The 19854-nt window shown below is 39.0% G+C and overlaps 1 protein-coding gene across 2 annotated transcripts in view; it reads left to right on the top strand.

Annotated features, from left to right (window-relative positions):
- The first annotated feature begins 145 nt into the window (after positions 1-145).
- Positions 146-19854, top strand: part of stat5a (signal transducer and activator of transcription 5a) — an 88632-nt gene continuing 68923 nt past the window's right edge. Inside the window, exon 1 of one of the 2 annotated variants that reach the window (XM_014023166.1) lies at positions 146-368. The gene's annotated coding sequence lies outside the window, so the exon portion shown is untranslated. The remainder of the gene's footprint in view (positions 369-19854) is intronic. The other variant, XM_014023159.1, reaches the window with a different exon arrangement.

Genomic DNA, 19854 nt, shown 5'->3' with positions numbered 1-19854 from the left:
GTGTGTGTGTGTGTGTGTGTGTGTGTGTGTGTGTGTGTGTGTGTGTGTGTCAGCAGGGTTAATAAATAACAGAAAGTTGCCAGGCTCGGGGCTGGAAATCAGTCCCCCTCAGGAGCAGAGATCCGTAGAAACCGTCAGACGTAGAAGAACCGCCGGAAGTGGGCGGTGTGTATCTGTATGTGTGTGTGTGTGTGTGTGTGTGTGTGAGTGCGCGTGTATGTGTGTGTGTCAGAGCCGGAGCGAGGCACAGAGCTCGTGAACTGTCGGGGAGAAACGGACGGACGGAGCTTTACTCGCGACGCTTTGTAGACTCTCTCTCTCTGCYTCGGTTTATGAAAACGGACAACAAGTTCGGTCGCTCCGCAGAGGTGAGTGTCTCAGTTTGCTTGACGGTGTTTTAAATGAGGGGAGGAGGTGCGCGTCCTCGCCCTTCTATCTCTCTCTCTCTCTCTCGCGCGCGCGCGCCCTCTCTCTCGTGCCCCCGTGTCTTTGACTCTGTTCGTTGCGAAATCATATTCTGACAGCGCTTTGTAAACAAACCGCTGCTCTTCGTATTATTCGTGTTTGTTTACGTCCTACTTTTCCTCCTSTTCTCCCGCTGAATCAACAGGCAGGTTATCATCCTGTGCCTGTGTCCTCACGGGCTGTCTGCGCCTTTTACATTACTTATTTTAGTCGCAAAAATGGCTCATTTTTAAAGCAAGTGATGCCTTTAAAGTAACTTTAAAGCCATACGTAGGAGTTAAATTAGGATATAGAGGTAAAACTCCCAAGTTTTGGGGGTGATTAAACTCATTAAAGTCACGAATACAACAAACTCATAAAGTATTTAAATATTTTAACTCATGATGCCTGCCGAGCTCTTAAATTAAAAACTGGGAGTTTTTTTTTTTTTACTTAACATGTGTCTTTGTTTACATAAGTGAGAAGCCATCTGCACAGGCATGGCTGATTTCAGATTTATTATTATTATTATTATTATTATTATTATTAGTAGTAGTAGTAGTTTATTTTTTCAAGTGGCCAATATGATAAAAAATCAGTCAGCCGATTAATCGGTTCACATAATAATAATAATAATAATAATAATAATAATAATAATAATAATAATAATAATAATAATACATTTTATTTCAAAGGCGCCTTTCTGGCACTCAAGGACACCGTACAAAGAGTAAAAAGTAACAGAAACAAATAAAATGTAACCATAAAAATAGATAAAAATAAATAAAAAACAATGTATCTATATAAAATCTATGTAAAAATCAGGATCTCGAATTTGGGCACAGCAGTTTAAAAAAGCAACACAGGCTAAAGATGCAGCAGCACAACAATGTTTAAATGTCAACAACTGCTGTCTTTTAATGTGCACTTTCACTTTTACTGCATCCACTGTGTTTTTTTTTTTTTTTTTTTGGTTAATTCAAACAGATCAGATTAAAAGTGTGATCTGTAAGTTAAGATAATAGAAACGCAGAAGACGTAAATGTCATTTTTTCAGCAGGTCTGTGCCAGTTGGTTTTAGCAATAGTTAACCAACGTGTGATGTTGCAACACACGCCGGTCCATGTGTGTTCACTGTTACACAGCGGCCTGAAAGAAACCTGAAAAGATTGTTCATGAAAGTCGGAACAAAGCTGGCTGTCGGAGCTTGCAGGCACAATGACTGAATGAAGACCTTGGTAATTGTGGAGGCTTACAAACATTTTTTTTAAAAATGTCACAAAAGCCTTTGACGTGCGTGTCATTTCTAGGAATACCTTTTACTTTGTAGGAGTTCACGTGTGTGTTTTTATTTGTGATTATCCACTCGAGGCTACCTGCAGGGATTGCACCCTCCTGGTATCTTTTACTTTTTTTAGCTGGTTGAAAAGCCCACATATTTTTTTGTTCATCACTACAAACAGGCTCATGTGTTTCAAGTTCATTGAAAATATGATAACTCAATGAGCCTACAGTGATCACATCCCAAACACTCACACAAACAAACACACCCGTTGCTTTATGAATTGAGTTTTCCTCTCATCACAAGCTGTAGGGGAAGTTAGTTGATGATGCTTTTCCACTTTTGCACCAGGCCAAAGTTAGTCATTTATTAAAGAAAAGTAAAAAGAAAACACATACCAGAGTTCTCAACTATGTCATGCTAAGAAATAACTGAGTTGCAGCCTTTATAGCGTCGTTATGTGCGATACTGTAATATCTGATAGCAGCTAATAGCAGCTGTTTCTGAAAGTCAGCCGCAATCACTGCAGTTTTCAGCTTAAAATCTGTAAAACTGACAGAGGTATTGTTATTGAGTCCCAATGTTAATGAGTCATAAACCACTGATCGCTTTCTGAAAGTTTCATTAAAATCATCCAGTGGTTCAGGAGATATTTTGCTAACAAACAAGCAGAGTTTATTCCAGTTAAGACCCTGTCACACTATAATGTTTTAGAGAACTTATAGGCAGACTTATGAGAATTTTGTTTTACTCGTATATCATTCAGCTTGTTAGCATCCAAAWGAGGCTTCCAGTAGATWTTTTTTATTCCATCTTCAGTGTWTGATAGAATTTTCACAAGTTGTCTAAAATGTTACCGAGTGAACGCAGGCTCTTTAATTTCAACGTTTTGAAGTATCGGTTTGTAATCGTCAAGCACTGTAAGTTTGAGTTGACGCTGAACTACCACCACGCCAATATTTTAGTATATCGTCTGTAAAATTGGCGGAATTAAAGCTGGTTTCATGTTTGCTAGGATGGCTTTTCTGTTCCGTCCATCTTGAATTGTGTCGAGCAGTTAAACAGCTAGGGCTGCCACGATTAATCGACGACTAATTGATTATTAAAATAATCGATGACTAATTTAATAATCGATTCATCGTTTTCTTTTTTTTTTTTTGTTCTTTACTTTGTTTTTCTCTCCAAACTGCTTTGACACCTTCCACTGCCACATCTGCCTTTCTGTCTTTGACACACATGTACAGTAGTGGTAACTGGGGTAGGCCGTGGACGTCACAAGACATTATACAGACAGGCTCTGGTATCATGGCTACCTGACAACAGAGCTCAAAGTGTGGGATCTTTTTAAGAAAATGAGAAACTTSTGCAGAGCAGAACTTGCCTTCCACAGCAATTATTTTTAGTTAGCATATAGCTAAAATCTAACGATGGTTATATAATAGCAGCTGCATTCTGGCGTGATAAGCTGTATGTTTTATATTCAATTAACGTATGATCTGATTAGTCGACTAATCGAATAAATAATCGGTGATTAATCGATTATTAAAATATTCGTTTGTGGCAGCCCTATAAACAGCTGATGTGAATTCAGTTACAGTGTTGTCAAAATTCAGTTGTGTGACGTCTGAGGTATTCTGCTAACACACACGCACAAGCAAAACCATTCGCCACGCCTTTTCCTTCAGCAGCAAGTGATAATAAATCGCAGTGATATTAGATTTGTCTTTCTGAGGATGCTGTTTTTTCTGCATTTGTTGGGTTTTAGACAGATGAACTAACTTTTTTTTAGGTTATATCAGCTCAGAGATTWAATGTTAAGTTGTTTGTTTATGCTCAGGGTTTACATTGTATATAGAATTTTACAACTCTTAAATCTGCTTTATTTTCTTGGAAGTAGCTTATTTTTACGTGTTTTTCCCYCCCTGTGTTTAACTGTGATCTCTAGGAAATGATGTTCTGCCTTTCCTGTCACACTTGCCCCTGTTGGCAGGCGCCATGTTACCCTGTTTACTCCCTCTCAAAGGACGGTGCTTAGTGCGAAAAGAGAGGCGTTTTCAGTGGTTTCTGTTGAAAATAAGGGTGTTTTGGATTGGAGCAAGAACTTGCTGGATGAGTTCACTGGTGCAACATGTCCCCGAGACGCAGATGTAGGAGTGGCAGCAAGTAGTGGAAATATTATTTCTGTTAAGRTTATTTTGCAAACTTGTTCTTTCATGTGCTCACAGCATGGCAGGTCCTTTGGTGTGTTCTCACTTTTTTTTTACTCCCTGCTGCCAGACAAATGTAGGGTTCGGTGAACCTGGAAAAGGCTGCACATTTATTAGTAAGCTGTTTTTTTTGTTGAGGAAAACACAGGAGTCCAACTCTCAGCAGTTTCAAAATCCTTCTGGGTTTTATTTGTTGTATTTTTAGCCTTTTAGGGTTGATAATGTTGCATYTGAACATGCAGTTTTACAATGTTGCGAAGCACCCTTGTAACAGATTTTCAAGTCTAAATGAAACTCATCGTTTGCCATGACATCCTGAGTCGCTGGAAGTTTTCAGATCAGAGCAGCAGTCCTGATCTGACTGAGCGATGAGTCAAAGGTGAAGTGTCACAATCAGTTATGCACTAGTGACTGTACTGTGGAGCTGCTTGGCTCTGAACTGCTTAAACGATGGGCAAACCAACAAATYTTTCCCTTGCCTAAGAGAAACTACTTAGTGCAAACATCCAAAGTCAGTTGATTTATTATTTGAACGTAATCCCCCTGTGGACGAACAATAATCAGATCTTTTCAGAGTGAAACAGAAAGGGAAACGTATTTAAGGGGAAGTGATCAGGAAGCATGTGGTGTAATGCACACTAACCTCCTCCCACTTTTCAGTTGGGCTAACACTAATCCACTGGTCACGTGACCACAAGCTTTTAGTCTGGTCTGGGCCAGGAGGGCTCTGATCCATCTGTCAAATGGCTGCTGATTGTTGGCATTCACAGTTCTGAACTGCTGTCCTTTAACCTCCAGCCCACTCTGCACTACAGCTCATGTTTGATTTCCATTAATAAAAAACACTTCTCCAGGCTTTCATTAGCATTTTTTTATTAGATTTGCCCACGCTTTGTCAGCGTCTCTTCCATTATCCTCCTTCTGTTTCGGTCTTTGCCAAACTTTCAGTTCGCTCCCTCCAGCGCAGCGACTGCAGGTGGGAGGGGAATGACCGTCAACCCCTCCAGACACAGAGAAGCACGATAAGGCTTTTGGTTACTATCTCACTGATACAAGAATAGCACAGACACACAAGTGTGCTGTGGCAAATGAAGGAACTGAAAAATATTAAAGTGTTTTTTTTCCCTCTAATTCACTGAATGCTGCTAAGCATGCTTTTGCATTAATTACTTTGATTTTGAATTGTGTGGAAGATGTTGGGCAAAGGTCTGCTCATAATAGAATGGATAAACATGGTCTGGACTAATCATTTTCTTGTGTTTACACAACACTCCTCTGCAAGCCTGCACAAGTAGGAATTAAACGGCGTTGCACCTTTCCAGAGGATTGCACCAAGCCAGGGGAACTTTAAGCATTAATCTGACTCCCATGTCTAGAGTGACTTTAGAGTGACTTTTGCAATGCATGATTACAAATTTTGACCAGAGTTTTGCAAAAACTTCGTTATCTTGTTTCATCCAAGATGGATTTTGAATGTAGAAACACACAGCTGAGGAACAAACAGCTTGATGTCGCATTTAACCCCAAATAGATGTTGTTACCCTAAAACAGGGGCGGAGCCAGAGGGTTGGCTGGCACCTGATTGGCCACCCCCAAATAATTAACAAGCAGTATCTTGGATTTTCTATTGGACTGGATTTTGTTCAGGATTGTTCTCTAATACTTTTGTACTATATAGATTTTCAGCTCTGTATGTTTAAAAATGGCTGAGTTATAGCCCTTAAAATATAGCTTATAAATTAGCATTAATATTAGTGGTTAGCTTAATTATGGATAAGCATTGGCAATCCGCATGCAATCATTCTTAGCTATTCCACAATAGACTGCATCTATATAAGTCTTAAAATGGCTGAATTATAGTCTTTTAAAGTGCCTGTGACATCAAACGTTTTGTAATAATAAAAATGCATTTTTGGGAAAATAACACTGAGAAAATATTAAAAAATAATTTTCATGCTGCTGAGATGAACAGTTGTTGAGATATTTGCATGTGAAGTAACAGGAAGTGATGTCAAAGGGGAATGTCTGCATGAAAACAGAGCTAAGCTAAAATGCTCAACAGCCCAGACTGTGGAGGGGAATTGGATGTTTTAGGTTATTTTGAGTCGCTATCAGACAAAAACAAAAAAAGAGGGAGAGTTCAAATAATAATGTGTCAATAAACAAAGACCAGTGAGTTCTTTTTCTTAGAGTTCCCCTTTGATGTCAGTTCCTGTTTTCCTTTTGCCGAGCCAAGATCAAAAGAAAATAAGCCAGTTATGTGTCCAAATGGGTAAAATAATGTGTGGTATGCCAAGTTTCTTAAATAGAACAAAGTTTTCTTTGACATTTTCTATCTGAAGGATAAGCATGTCACAGGCACTTTAAAGTTAGCTGTGGTGGCCATCTTGAATTTTCAAGAGTGCTTTTATTTATGTGCATGTGGCCCCCCTTAAAAACACCTTGACCACCCCTGTTGCAACAAAGTCTATCTCCACCTCTGTCCTCAAATGGCAAAACATTCAACATGGCTTTCCCTTGTAGATATGATTGTTAATAAGTGAATATAATTATAAATTTAAGGGGGTTGGAGGTATTATGCAAAATCAACCTATAAAAACAAACCTAAAATCAGTGTTCCCTGCAAATCCATGATTCTGATCCAGAAATACTGTTGATTTCATCAGAACCCATATGGTTCTCCTGTCTGCACGCYTCAGGACTTTGTAAAAAAGAAATTGGTTTGTTTTTTGCAGAATCTRTTTGTACAGTTGATTTCACAACAGATCTTMCTCAATTTAGTTGTGTTTTTGTGTGTGTTTCAAGCTGCTCTTATCTTATTGCCACTCATTTAGTATAATCTTACTGTGATGAAAAGATTACCTGAACTTCCTCTGTTTCTTCTTTGCTAAATGACTCTGAACACACGTTTGTTACTTACATGTCTTATGTTATATATACACATATCATATAATGGTGATTTGTTGAAGAATGCTCAGTTTGTCACTTAGAAAGTTGATTTCACACCAATATTTTTGTCACAAAATGTCTTTTGAGTGGAACCACTGGACAAACGCTTCTCTTTTATTAAGGCTTAAGGCTCCGAGTCACGCTTCATCTCTCATGAGTGAATTATATGAACGAATGGCTTCATCTTTGTCCTGAAGGAAATTGTATCATGTGAGGTTAAAAACACGAAAGGCAGGAGGGACAGCTTGTTTGTTAAGCACAAGCCACGTGTAGCTAATCGTGATACTGATAATCATGGTAAGCAGTAAATAAAATAAATAAAAAGTTTTGCTCTTTGTTATGTAGGTTTTTTTTTTCCCACTGTGATGCAAAAAGAGAACAATAATCTGATATTACGAACAGACCTAGATTCAGTTCTCTTTTAAAAACAAACTGTTTTTATTGGCAGGTATGAACATCTCTATAACTWTAAATAGGTGACCTGTTGGCCTGTTTATGAAAGCAGCAGTTTATCGAGTAAAGATGTACCGAGAGAGGGAACTGCCTTTTTATATTTGTAGAGGAGGCAACTAAATGTTGTAGTTTTAAATGAATCTGTTTTAAATGAATCAGTTCTAGTGTAAGAAATGTGGTGTTTATGTAAGTATTGCTACAATGAGGAGTATTCAGAAATGTTTGGGTCCGTGGCAAAGGTCAGAGTATCATCCCTGTTGATCCAGGATTTCCAAGTAGAACATTGAACTGAYAGAAAGTGAGAACTTTTCTAATCAGTGGTTTTATTAAAGTTATCGATTCGGTTGATCAGCGTTTAATCTATAAGCAGCTTTTTAAACTACACAAATTGACCCACAATTTCCAGGTATTTCAGAGCAAACTTGCATAATTTGAATTTGGTTTGAAATACAAATGACTTCACCTTTTGAGGCACTGAAGTGTATATTTTCATCTAGCTTTCCTGATCCTAATTTGCTCATGTTCACGCCCTATCACCTGCCTCTAAAAGGATATTAACTTCTGATAAGTGTTGTAACCTGGGGCTGGGAAAACTGATAAGAAACTTGGGATAAAAAAACAGCTAATGCTGGCTTTTCTGCTGTGAATACAAATGAATTGAACTTGCTGGAAAGTAGTCAAGATGCAGACAAAGATAAATAAAAGTCAGTGTTTTGCCAAAGCTCAGGCTGTTCCAGATTCATAAGAAATACTGTAGTGGGTGCAGTGTTTGACCTGGAATGAACTGGCCCCTGCCAGTTTGTTCTGCCCTGTGAGAACAAATGCCGCAGGATAGGCAWCAGGTGAGCCGGGGACACCGCTGCTTTATATTCCTGCATAAAAATCCCTATTTTAAACCTGGAATGTACAGTTCAACCTTAGGACACAGCTGTAATTTAATCTGGCTTCGCTAATCTTTGGTAGTTCATTTTCACACCCCAACACTTGTCACTTGAATGAGGTTTCTGCCCTGATATGTAATTTAACCTGAGGCTGTGTAACTACAYCCATCCCCACAGGTAGAGAGGAAGCAGTGCCAACAGGATAGAAAGCTGTAAATGATGCTTGTGTTGCATCATGACTCCATTTTCCTTTTATCTCCGGTTTAAGTCAGAATTTTTGCGCTGTTGGATCACAAATATCAGGCAATTCATCAGGTGCACTATATTGTCCTGACTTTTCTACAGCATTAGGAGGACTGTTGGTGATGTTGGTTACCCTGGAGAAGGATGCAGGCATCACTTATCACTAATTGGCTTAGTTACAAAAGTGAATGAGATGTACAGTAGATGTACATCCAGTGATTACATTAACATGCATAAATACATAGATACTGTATTTTCCAGACTATAAATGACTTTGGAGTATACCGTATTTATTCAAGTATAGTACGCAAAATTAAATCCATAAAATCATCCATAAAGTTGTGGGGTAGTATTATACTCGGATAAATATTTTTACTTATGTATTTTAATCGGCTTCATTCACAAAAGGCCTGAGTCTGGAAATGAGACCGCGTCATAAAAAGCAGTTGAAACGAGCTTACCTCTGACACTCGTCCGTGCTTCAGAGCGAGATAATAACAGATCCAAGCAGGCGACATGGTGTGAAAAAAAGGGGGGGAAAGTAGTCCTGCACCTCAGTAATGATAACGAACTAATTAGCATGTGACCGGGCCGCTTGACTCCTGGAACAACAACAAACACATGTTCATCTGTAATGGCTGCCGTCTACCGGTGTTCTGAAAAAGTTTGTATCCCTGAGAAAAGTTTCCCCACCAGAGCGGGCGCTCATGAGTAGGAAGTAATCTGCTTTTACCCCAGAAGATGGCCCAAATCTCATGTGAAGTCTCTGACTTTTGTGTTGGCGCCTCCTGGTGGACTATGTGTAAAATACCTGGATTCATATGATGCTGCTACAGCTGATATATATTTGTTGTCAAAATACCTTTTAGTACATATGTTGTTAAAATAAAATGAACAGTCCAACAATCACTTTACTGATATGTATAAAGACTGCAAAGGCTGAAAAATCTTGAAGTCTGTATGAAATTGGAGGTAGTTTGAGGATTAAATTTTTTTATGCTTTTTAAGCTCAAAAAAGGGTGGGTCGTATTATACATGAGATCCTCTTGTACACGAATAAATACGGTAAGTTGCATATCAGTCAAACACTGCATCACGAAGAAGAAAGTCATGTTTTGTTCTTTTTCATACGTGTTTAACTAGCAACAACAAGCTAACATTAGCTACCATTAGCTTTCCATCCTGTCGTCCTGCCCTCTCATCATTAATGACTTACTGTGAGTTTCTCATTAACTCCAAATTTTCTTTCTGCTGCTCTATTTTTTTTATTTTATTTTTTACTGGTATGCTACCGCACCACTTCCTGCTTGTTGAGGAAAGTGCTGTTGCCAACATCTTCAAAGGTCTCCAGTAAAACCGGGAAAAGTCGCTAGATTTGTTGCTCTTTAAGAAAAAGAGTTTTTAAAGGGATCATTTTAACTCGCAAAATCTAGAAACAAAGTCAGTAAGTTGGCAACAGTAGCTAAAGTAACAATGTATAAAGTATTTGTCGCAAGCCTTGAGCGCCCTATTACAGCTGCAGGCGGTAAGGTTTATTGCATCAGTCAAAAAACGCACCACAAAGAGGAAAAAAATTTATAGTATAAGTCGCACAGGACTTTAAGCTGCAGGACCAGCCAAACTAAAAAAATATTTTGATTTATAATCCGGAAAATATGACACATAAATGTTAACAAGCATAATTTAGATACAAGTTTACACTGGAGAAAAAAAAAAACAAGTTACAGAATATGAGGTTTCCAGCAAGGTCTGCATAGAGATGTTTGTGTTTTAATTGAGCAGGATGAGAGTTAACTGGTCCTGCTGCCACTGCTGTGTTCAAGCCTATTACAGGCTTACACTAAATGAGATAGAACCAATGGATAACTCGCCCACAAGTACCTGCCTTTTCAGATAAATGCAGGGTCTAAACAGGTGGGAATAAAAGGCAAACATGCTGCCAGTAGATGAAATAATGCCATTAGATCTATCTGAAAACATCAACRGTCCATGTAAGTAAATCCCTTCTTCAGTTCTGTTATTTGTGCTGCTATATTTGCATGCCAGTCTCATTTTGTGTGAGGTTTTATTAGCATTTTTTTTTACATCTGTGGAGGTCATTCGTCTCCCATTTGTTAGAAGCATATATTTGCATGAGTATTTTTTGACTAAAACATACTTAAAAATATTAAAATCGGAAAGTGTCCTTTTGCATTGGTGCTTATTATCGATTTAGATTTGTGTGCACGGCAGATTAAAGTGTGTTGGATTAAGGCGGAATGATACAAATGCTGGCTTTGTCAATCTAATCCTGCATGTCCCTCCCTCTGTATTATTATTTTAGAACTGCAATCTTTGCTACTTTCTTTTATACTGCAGGAAAAAAAATAGAGAAGTGGATGTTCTTTCTGCCTGTTTTTTTTTCTGTCTGCAGAGACACTTGCACAATATAATTCAAAGTCGGTGTTTGGATTTGTGGTGCTGTTACCCTGTATTGATCCTGTGAGCTCATCTATGCCTACGGCAGCATCGGTCTAACAGTGTGCTCAGATGAACTGTGCGCTACAGGCCTGGCACACCTACTGTTTCCACAACAAAACAAATAGAATCGTACTTGTCTTTAATTGAAGGAAAATAGGTTTCAAAATTCATTTGAATATATAACAGGAGTTAAATATTGACACGTGCATTGTGTTGCTAAGTCAGGATACAAATTTTTCTGTGGTGCGGTTTTAAGTACACTTAATGTGTTCAAGTGCAAATGTCTGGAAATGTTTGCTTAGCACCGAGTTGCAGTCTGTAAAATAAAACGAACCTACCCGTCCATCAGGTAAAAGTGTAGCAATAAATAATGAGTGAGCAGCAATTAGATCTGCATAAGCTCTGTTTTCAGTCTCTGTCTCGACATTAAAAAAGTATAAAGGATTGYAATCCGCCTGACATTGGGTCAGATCTTCACTGTCCATTTTGTCCTCTACAAGCTCTTGAATGTGTTTGACTCYGAGTCGGTCACATGCGCTGCAATGATACTGGAAAAGGGCCGAGATGCTTTGCTTTTCTATAAATGCATAATGCAGCTAATTATTATTGCACGCCGCCGCAGGCAAAGATGGAGCAACAGTGTTTTACCCCGGCCTCGTGTGTGTTTGTCTCTAACATTAACAAAATATTTCATGAACCGGTGGATGGATCTGAATGAGATCCTTAGAAAACAGTCAGTGGAGGATTTTTAACTGAATAACTTTTGGTATCAGGCCCATTCAAGATGGCTGCCACAGCTAAGCAACCCTATCGAACATAAAAGGGGCTGTAACTCTGTCACTTTTACAGATATTAAATAAATCATGTGTGGTAGTAGCTGGCAGTCATCTCTATGAAATACTCTCTGTCATGCGATCTCACAATATTACATGAGATAGTGGATAAAATATTTATGAGGTTTGACCAAAATGACTATAAAACCATTCCTTCTCAGTATGAGATGATTTCAGTTTAAAACTCTGGTATGAAAGGCAGTGGGTCTTTTAATCCTGCATTTCATTATATAAAACTATTAGTCTTTTTCTCCTATCATGTTTTATTTTGTTTTTCGTTAACAGAGCACGACACGGCGAAGCATATTAAGAAATATGGTAAAAACACAAAAACGGCCTAGCATGTTTTTTTTCTTTTCTTTTTTTTAATTAAATGTTTTAATATTCTTTTTTAAATGTAGAATACAAAAGGCATGTATTAAAATGCAACCGAAAACAAATAGTAGGAAAATTGTGAGCTGTTTATGTGGATCACTTAACCACGAAAAAAGCCTCTAACCTAACTGAGTCAGCAAGATAAGTATACAATAAATGAAACTATATTTGCAGTAAAGGATGCTTTTCTTTTGCTGGAAATGATGTATGTTTGTTGCTAAAAGCATATTTATTCTTATTCTAAGACGGTACAAATGATGTTACAGCACCGACCGTCCGTTCGTCTTGTCTGAGCTGTAGCTCAGAAAATAATTTATGTCAAAGTTGAGTAGAAAGGACAAAATTGACCCCATTRTTAAAACCTTAAATATGCTCCAGCTTGACATTCAAGTAACAGAATTTCCAAACCCTTTGTTCCCTATATTGTGTTTATCTGTCCTTCCATAAGATGGTGCACAATCAATAAGTTGTCCAGGGTGTTTCTCTGCAAAGTTTAGGGTATAAAAAGTCATCAGACTCTGTATTAAAGATTAATTTTATTCCTCTGAAGAAATATTGAGTGGTACTTGTGTACTACCTTGATCATACAGTAGTTTGGATGGGCTGGTTGTGTTTTCTTTTCCTGAACTCTTTGTCAGTTTACATCATGGACAACGTCACGGTTGTGTTGGTTGTACCACACTTCCCCCTTTTCTCCCTGCAGTTTATTTTTATGCACTCGTGGATCTTGAGTAAAGCATGATATTTGAGCAGAATAATCAATGATGAAGCTTTATTTTTGCTCAAAATAACAGGAAGTAATCACTTTTTCTGATGGCTCTAGAGACTGGACCTTATTGTTTTCTCTTGATTCTTGGTGCCAATCAGGTAGACTCTTGTTGTAATTTAAAATAGAAAAAGACTGTGTGGGAGATTTTTACTTTAAGTTGAACATCAAAGCAGTGAATTGTTGCTACTTCCAACGTTTTTGTGTTAGTGTCGTCTGGAGTTGAGCAAAACGTCTTCAGGACCGATTTTTATGAAACTCTCTCCATAGAAGTAAAAGTGAAGGTGAGGAAAATGCTCCAGCAGTCTGTCACCTCAATGTTCATGCGCAAATCCAGATTATTCCCATTCCCCCTACTATAGTCACTTACTAATATGGCAGAGATGAGAGCTTTAGCTAATGTTTGGGATTGTCAAGTTGAGCACCGTGCAGGGAAAAGCTCATATGATGTTCTTTATCTCTCAAACTTAAAATCTTTTAATCTGATGAAAGAAGCTAAAAAAAACAATGTTAAAATGGTGCTTGTGTGTAAAACCAAAGGGAACATTTGGAAAACAGCCAAATCGAGTTTGGAGCTAACAGAGCAAGGGTTACAAGGTTCAGTAATTGTGCTTACAGATTGTGTTTTTAAATTTTTTTTCTAGTCTTTCTGGTTTTGGAGCACACTTTATTTTTCACAAGCTTTTGAGTATGTCTTACTTTTGGAAAAACTGTCAGGAGAGGATTAACATTTTACTATCGAGTATTTCAGTCTGACAAGGTTGACAAAAGTTTATGGACTGACTGTGGGACTATGGGACTACCCTGTCTACAAACCATGGTGGTTAATTATAATCCACTACAAGAATAGGCGACAATTTTAAAAGTTTGGATTGTTTTGTTTAAAATGTAGGCGTGTTACATTTGCAAACCTTAGTTAATTACATTAACTAACACTGAGTAATTTGCTCTTAGATCATAAGATAATTGTGTGACAGTCAGTGTTTTGTCATAATTGGACCTCTTTGGCAGTCAGTACGTTTACATTAATTAAAAACAATGATTAGTGTATTAATCCATTTCAAGAAGATGCAAATATCGCAGMGCTACATCACAGGTTTTCTCCTAGAGGTAATGGAAGAAGCCGGTAGAAGGAATGTAGCAGCAGCGTGACAAAACTGAAATGTGCGCAGCAGTCCAATTCACCGCTCAACACGGTACCATTTTGCCACCATTTGAAATATTTGAGATGTTTTTGCTTTGCCCAATGAGGAAGATGAGTGGTGCCCCCAATATGTTGTGATAAATAAAGCAACCCACCCTCCATGTTTCTATATTGATACAGTGAGCCTTAATGGCTCAGACACACTGACAACTGCTTGGACATAGAGCATATGGGCAGACATTATTTGTGAATTGGAGTATTCATTTTGATGTGGGTAAGAGCACCACAGCTCAGTCCAGCACACACTCACAAGTGGTATTTCAGTCTGCATCTCCAGAATTTTAACAGCATTCTTTCTGTCGGAGCTCTGTTTGGAGAGCAACTGTCTCAGCTTCGAGCTCCGGTCACAAACGTAACCGTTAAAACACAGTCAGTTTGCAAATGTTATTCTTTTKCATTTACTTTAGGAAAGTCAGCTGYAGAACTGTTTTGTGATTGAAATGAAGACACGTTTGTTGCTTAGACATTTAGCAGAACGCCCGTATGCCGTTTTTGTTTYKTTTTATTTTGAAAGGCCGTTCTCTGGTTCTGTTCAACCTGTGTCCGTGTTCAAAGCATCAAAATGGACGTCTAGGTCCTCTTCTTTCGATTGACACCTCATTTGGCCAATTGGGTTCAAGTATCGGCTGTCGAGAGCCAATAATATATGAGAATTGACCAACTTCTGGTTTCCGTCGTCCTGGGTTTGATTGACTGTAGAATCGGCCAKTCAGCTCCGAGCTTCGTTCTGATGCCACAGCTGTGTAGCCAATCACCGTACCTTTCATTTGGTGTATATATTGAGGGGGTGGGAACTTTGTTCAGTGACGGACGAGGTTAAAACTGTGGAGGTCGCCATTTTTAGACAGTATCTCTAGTAGGCAGTATATCTAGGCTAACGAAGGAAGCTACACTCAAAGGAAAACGTTTTTTTTCCATCGTTTTTTGGCTAGTTAGCTGACTAAACTYGCTGATATTATGAAAATACATTTGTTATTAAGTGTTAAAGAGTTAAGTAAAAATATATGGATAAAAAAGACTTCCGGTCGGCCATTTTGAATCGCTAATTTCGTCACATTTGAGGACAAATATGCATCAAATGTGAGTGAAAAACAAATATTTTTTCGCTGCTGGTGGTTTTATAAGCTGTGTGCAATGTTAATGCTTTGAAAAAAATAAGGATATATTTGTTTATTCTTGCGGTTTGGTTGGTTATTGGTGGAAATTTGGCTGAATGAACTCCAGTTGGTCTAAATATTTCTGAACATTWATATATATTTTTTAATTTAATCATGCTGTGAGTAAATATGGATGGTAGAATGTGTTTTGTGGGGTTTTTATCTTTAATTTGAGCCCAGAGTGAAGTCTCTGTGTTGAAGCATTTAGAAATTACAGTGTTTTAGACAAAGTGTACAGTCTGGACATACTGTACAAGTGTACAAATATGCAAATGAGACATGCTGGATAATACTATGTCTCAAATATTCATATTTTATGCTACTGTTACCAAATTTGAACTGGTAATAGTTGAGAATCAATATTTTAGCCCAGTAAGTCTTGTTTGATAATATCTCATTTCCTTCATATTCCGTGATACTTTATTAATAAAAATAAAAAWTTAGGGAGAAAAATATCTTGATTTTTATGTATTTTACTTCAATATACTAAATACTAGTTATAGTTACAAAGAATATGACTGCTGAAGTTAAAAATTCTGATTATTAGCTTTAAAACGAGACCAAGCTTGTGAATTTACTCTAAAGAGTTCAAAAGCAGTACTTCATTTAATTTGTGTCTACTTTTTAAGACGTTTTATGGAATTTTATGCCCAAAGTTTAACAGGTTTTAAGGGACTTAAAAGTGCAGACTTTGAAAGATAGAAGATAACTTTAATGCTGCRTTCACACCGAACGCGATTTCAGCTTCAAAATCGCAGCCAACGCTGAAGTTGGTCGCTCGTGCACTTTGAGGTCAGATGCAGGTCAGCTCTTGAAGCGCTGCACGGCAACAGCCTCCCCGCCCCTCCCTCCTCTGTCGGGCTCTGTTTAATGTCGGACAAGGAAGTGGCTTTGCTTTATTTACAGAGAGCAAGAGCATGTCACGTTCATCAGATAATTAATTCACAATTAATTCACCAGATAATTCAGAGTAGAGGCTCACAGCTCGCTTTCAGGACTATTTTTCCAGTCTGATGAGTCGCTGCCACACATTGGTGAGGATATCTCCTGTCAGGACACCGACTGCAGGCACTCGATTTCAGCTAAAGAGCTCCGCTCCGTCTGTTTCAGGTTAGTGGACATCATTCAGTAAACTGTCCCGTCGGGAAATATGTCGCTACGTCACACAGTGGAGTCTCTCTGATTGGTTGATGCGGCGTGTCGGTCACTACGTCACACAGTGGAGTCTCTCTGATTGGTTGATGCGGCGTGTCGAGCTGCAAAAGTTCAGATTTTCTAACTTCAGCGATTTGCGCCTCAGCGTGTCGAACGCTCAGATCGTTCAAATCGTTCAAATCGCGCTGCTCTAATCGCGCTTGAAGCGCCGCAGCACTTCCCGACGTTGCTTGAAGCGTGTCCACCATAGACTTTGTATGTAAACCTGAGGCTCCTGATGCTGAAATCGCGTTCGGTGTGAACGCACCATTATTGTGCAAGTAGCAACTGTAAAATTCAAGGAAGGACAAAAATAGTGTGGCTTCAAACGAAAAGGGAAGCATTAGTTTAAGCAAAAGTTAATCAGTCCGGTAATAGATAAGAATCAATCAATGAACCATGTGGCGCCCTTCAGGCTCTGAGTTTATTTTAACTAATATTAATCTCACCATTTATAATACATTACCAGCCAGCATTTCTTTGTGATGAGTGAAAAGCTTTCCTCTGGACTTCGGCGACATCGGCTACATAAGTTGTCAATTTGTACCATAAAAAGGGAAACAACACAATATACTTGTTGAATCTGTAAAAATGCTGCTTGGAATGAGAAAATCTGAAGGTTTGTGATGGTTATGCTCATCAAATGTTTGTAGAAAACTAGTTAAAGGTTAAAGGACAGCAGAGAGCAGATCTGGGCTCTTTCAGCTCTTGAAATCCTTCCTGGCTGCCATCTAACGTTTCTGTGGGGCAAAGACCTCTGCGGGGGTAAAGGTGCAGTTGACCTTTACTGACAGCACAGAGCTTGCCATGAAACGGGGGGAGGAGGGGTATTGTGGGTAAGGGGGAGCGGGGGGACATGGAAAGGGGAGCCACAGAGCGGTGGGGGATGGGTCCAGAGCAGGGGGGTGTTTGGATACTGCATGTGCTTGAGAAACTGCAGCTACCTGACCTCTGACACTTGGCAAGCGGAGAAGATCAAAGCTCACGAAAGCTGCATGTGTTTTGTGTTTACCGGTGGAGAAAAGGCCGAGTTAATGTAACCATCTTTTGCATTACCTTAAAGTGGGCAGCAAAACTTTAGTCAAAGTTTTACCAACCAGATGCTAAACCTCTCACTTACTTTGGTGCTACGTTGTTTTTCTTTAATGATGTCGCCAGACTAGTTTGAAGATGTTGAAACAATACATACCCCCTTATTTGCCTTTTCTGTCACCCTCCCCCTGACACGCGCAAATAAGTTCACCGAATCATTTTAGGGAGTCTTGGAACGTTACGTGTCAAACAGTCAGCACCGACTGATTATTTGACTGAAACAAGAACTGAAAACCACTTTAAATCCGCTGAAGCTGATAGAATAAGGGTATTTAAACATAAACGGATGTTGTGTAAGAGTAAATAGAGTTTTTGTTTAGCGACTTTTAAAAATCAGGTTAACTCATTTAAAGAACTGATGCAGGGTTGTATAGTAGTTGGCGCCAGCTCAGTTGCTCATTATTCCGTTTGATGAAAAGCATTGATCTGACTGTCTGAGTCTGATCTTACGTGGACACTGAGCTCATGCAGAGCACGGTCGTCTCCTCCCATCTCCCCACACAGCACGAAGACAAAGTCCACACCGGGCAGGGGTATGCAGCAAGATCCTCTTACATATGCACAGCAATGGCTCTTGGCTGCTCGCAGTTGGACAGATTCAGATCCCTGACTATTATACAGAAGTGTTATTCAGTAGAGAAAAAAAAAATAGAAATGGCCCGCAGGATAAACTGGTTATAAAATTAGAAGGGAGCTGCCCTGTCAACGTAAGAGAGATTGAATAGACAATCAGCTGACCTGTGTTTGTGGAAATGCACTGATATTGTATTCTGTCAGCTGGTAGATCAATAAAGATCTGTCTGCTTTTCTCACGGCAAAGAGAGAGGGCAGAACTTGTGTTTACATGACATGTTTGAGCCRTTTTTTATAAGCTCCACCACGTCTGCCCCCAGTTAACATGTCTTCTGAAATCCTGTTTTAATAGGGGCAAACAGCTTTAAATCTATAGTTAACATTCTCTCATGCACTGTTAGATAGGAGACACTTTATTGTCGACTGTGTTCCCAGGACAGTAAAGATACAGAGTGCGTAAACAGATGTGTTTCGGGGACAATGGTGTTCTCTTAAAGAGTTTGTAGCAACTTTAATAAAATTGTGGTCGCATCAAGACCCAACAGTACACAAACTGGCAACATAGACCGCCGCTGGGAAGTTATTTTTGGAAGTAAACAGTGTTCGTGTTCGAAACTCTTATTGTGAAAGACTTAAATGATTTCTGTGAGTCAGGGGAAATACATGAGAGTCTGGTTCAAATGAAATGTTGCATTTTGCTGTGTAGCTGAGCCTGTATAAAAGCACATTTTACCCATAGGTGAAATAATCATAAAAACAGAACAAATACAGTAATTTTTAGGACCACAGTTGCTTTTTCTTCCTCTGGTTTAGTTTTGGAAGACAACTTAGTTTCCTGAACATTGCAGCTTTTACCCCTAATTTACACTACATGCGTTCCGGCTCCACTCCGCTCCGGTCCGACCTCCGCAGCAAATACGCATCCATTATAATCAAGGAGAGTGTTTACACTGGCTGCGCACGGCGGCGGTGAGCGGACGGCGATCCCTCAAAATTAGATCCGATCCTATTTCTGCTGGTTGCCGGAGCTGCGCTGGAGTTAATTTTAAAGGTTATGTCGCACCAGTAGGAAAAGAAATGAGCACAACATCCGTATTTTCAAAATAAGACACTATTAGGCGGGATAATTTGTCAGAATAATGTCRAAACCCCAGCTTTATTAATAAATATGTRGATATATTTCTACACAACTGCTGTCAGAATGTATCGTTCTGTTTGGGAAGCAGATGGAAACATGTAGCATGAAGCACATGTGTACACACACGATACACGTGGATTTTATTTTGAAATCAGAAGTTTCAGAAGGACGACAGCGACACAGTTTCAACATAGATACCAAAAGCCTTTATATCAATGTTTTCAGCTGTGTTTGGAGTTCGTCTTTCACAGAATTAATTATTTTTTGCTGTGAATTCCACATTTATCACTGGATTTATCGCACAATGTCCTTCCTCCACACTCTGTCGGACCGGAGCGGAGGCTGCATAAATTGAGACACAAACAAACAGCTGCGACCTGCGCACCGCAGCGCAGCGGAGACACATGTAGTGTAAATTTGGGGTTATTCTATCAGTATAATTTCTAATTTAATCTGGATATTTTAACTTCAGTTGTGAAGCATAAGATAAAGTAAAAACTCTTATTATTTTCTTTCGAGTAAACCTGACACTCTGTGACAACAAACACCTTTTTGCGTGTGTGTGTGTGTGTGTGTGTGTGTGTGTGTGTGTGTGTGTGTGTG

Source organism: Austrofundulus limnaeus, unplaced genomic scaffold, assembly GCF_001266775.1.
Source record: "Austrofundulus limnaeus strain Quisiro unplaced genomic scaffold, Austrofundulus_limnaeus-1.0 Scaffold4, whole genome shotgun sequence".
Classification (NCBI taxonomy): Eukaryota; Metazoa; Chordata; class Actinopteri; order Cyprinodontiformes; family Rivulidae; genus Austrofundulus; species Austrofundulus limnaeus.
Note: the sequence above shows the minus strand (reverse complement) of the source record. Positions and strands in the feature narration are given on the sequence as shown.